The following is a 2375-nucleotide window of genomic DNA, read 5'->3' as shown; positions in this document are numbered from 1 at the left end:
GTGATTTTCGAAATAACTTGTTAACATAAAAACACCAAAGTGCTTAGAATGGCTTCAAATCGCATTTGGAGACGTTTTAGACCATTTTGTGATTTTCAAAAAAACTTGTTAACATAAAAACACCAAAGTGCTTAGAATAGCTTCAAATCGCATTTGGATACGTTTTAGACCATTTTGTGATTTTCGAAAAAACTTGTTAACATAAAAACAACAAAGTGCTTAGAATAGCTTCAAAACGCATTTGGAGACGTTTTAGACCATTTTATGATTCACGAAAAAACTTGTTAACATAAAAACACCAAAGTGCTTAGAATAGCTTCAAATCGCATTTTGAGACATTTTAGAGCATTTTGTGATTTTCGAAAAAACTTGTTAACATAAAAACACCAAAGTGCTTAGAATAGCTTCAAATCGCATTTGGAGACGTTTTAGACCATTTTGAGGATTTCGATGAAACTTGGTTACACAAAAACATCAAAGTGCTTAAAATCACATTAGAAACCGTTTTAGACCATTTTGAACATTTCGACAAAACTTTTCACACAAAACATCAAAGTGTACAGAATAGCTTCAAATCGCATTTGGAGACATTTTAGACCATTTTGTGATTTTCGAAAAAATATGTTAACATAAAAACACCGAAGTGCTTAGAATAGCTTCAAATCGCATTTGGAGACGTTTTAGACCATTTTGTGATTTTCAAAAAAACTTGTTAACATAAAAACATCAAAGTGCTTAGAATAGCTTCAAATCGCATTTGGAGACGTTTTAGACCATTTTGTGATTTTTGAAAAAACTTGTTAACATAAAAACACCAAAGTGCTTAGAATAGCTTCAAATCGCATTTTTAGTCATTTTAGACCATTTTGTGATTTTCGAAAAACCTTGTTAACATAAAAACACCAAAGTGCTTAGAATAGCTTCAAATCGCATTTGGAGACGTTTTAGACCATTTTGTGATTTTCGAAAAAACTTGTTAACATAAAAACACCAAAGTGTACAGAATAGCTTCAAATCGCATTTGGATCATTTTAGACCATTTTGTGATTTTCGAAAAAACTTGTTAACATAAAAACACCAAAGTGCTTAGAATAGCTTCAAATCGCATTTGGAGACATTTTGGACCATTTTGTGATTTTCGAAAAAATATGTTAACATAAAAACACCAAAGTGCTTAGAATAGCTTCAAATCGCATTTGGAGACGTTTTAGACCATTTTGTGATTTTTGAAAAAACTAGTTAACATAAAAACACCAAAGTGCTTAGAATAGCTTCAAATCGCATTTTTAGACATTTTAGACCATTTTATGATTTTCGAAAAACCTTGTTAACATAAAAACACCAAAGTGCTTAGAATAGCTTCAAATCGCATTTGGAGACGTTTTAGACCATTTTGTGATTTTCGAAATAACTTGTTAACATAAAAACACCAAAGTGCTTAGAATAGCTTCAAATCGCATTTGGAGACGTTTTAGACCATTTTGTGATTTTCGAAAAAACTTGTTAACATAAAAACAACAAAGTGCTTAGAATAGCTTCAAATCGCATTTGGAGACATTTTAGACCATTTTGTGATTTTCGAAATAACTTGTTAACATAAAAACACCAAAGTGCTTAGAATGGCTTCAAATCGCATTTGGAGACGTTTTGGACCATTTTGTGATTTTCAAAAAAACTTGTTAACATAAAAACACCAAAGTGCTTAGAATAGCTTCAAATCGCATTTGGATACGTTTTAGACCATTTTGTGATTTTCCAAAAAACTTGTTAAACATTTATACACCAAAGTGCTAAGAATAGCTTCAAATCGCATTTGGAGACGTTTTAGACCATTTTATGATTCACGAAAAAACTTGTTAACATAAAAACACCAAAGTGCTTAGAATAGCTTCAAATCGCATTTTGAGACATTTTAGAGCATTTTGTGATTTTCGAAAAAACTTGTTAACATAAAAACACCAAAGTGCTTAGAATAGCTTCAAATCGCATTTGGAGACGTTTTAGACCATTTTGAAGATTTCGATGAAACTTGGTTACACAAAAACATCAAAGTGCTTAAAATCACATTAGAAACCGTTTTAGACCATTTTGAACATTTCGACAAAACTTTTCACACAAAACATCAAAGTGTACAGAATAGCTTCAAATCGCATTTGGAGACATTTTAGACCATTTTGTGATTTTCGAAAAAACTTGTTAACATAAAAACACCAAAGTGCTTAGAATAGCTTCAAATCGCATTTGGAGACGTTTTAGAGCATTTTGTGATTTTCGAAAAAACTTGTTAACATAAAAACACCAAAGTGCTTAGAATAGCTTCAAATCGCATTTGGAGACGTTTTAGACCATTTTGAGGATTTCGATGAAACTTGGTT

The sequence above is a fragment of the Antedon bifida genome, chromosome 2 (assembly GCF_963402885.1).
Source record: "Antedon bifida chromosome 2, ecAntBifi1.1, whole genome shotgun sequence".
Classification (NCBI taxonomy): Eukaryota; Metazoa; Echinodermata; class Crinoidea; order Comatulida; family Antedonidae; genus Antedon; species Antedon bifida.
The sequence above is the reverse complement of the archived record's forward strand: the minus strand, read 5'-3'. Positions refer to the sequence as shown.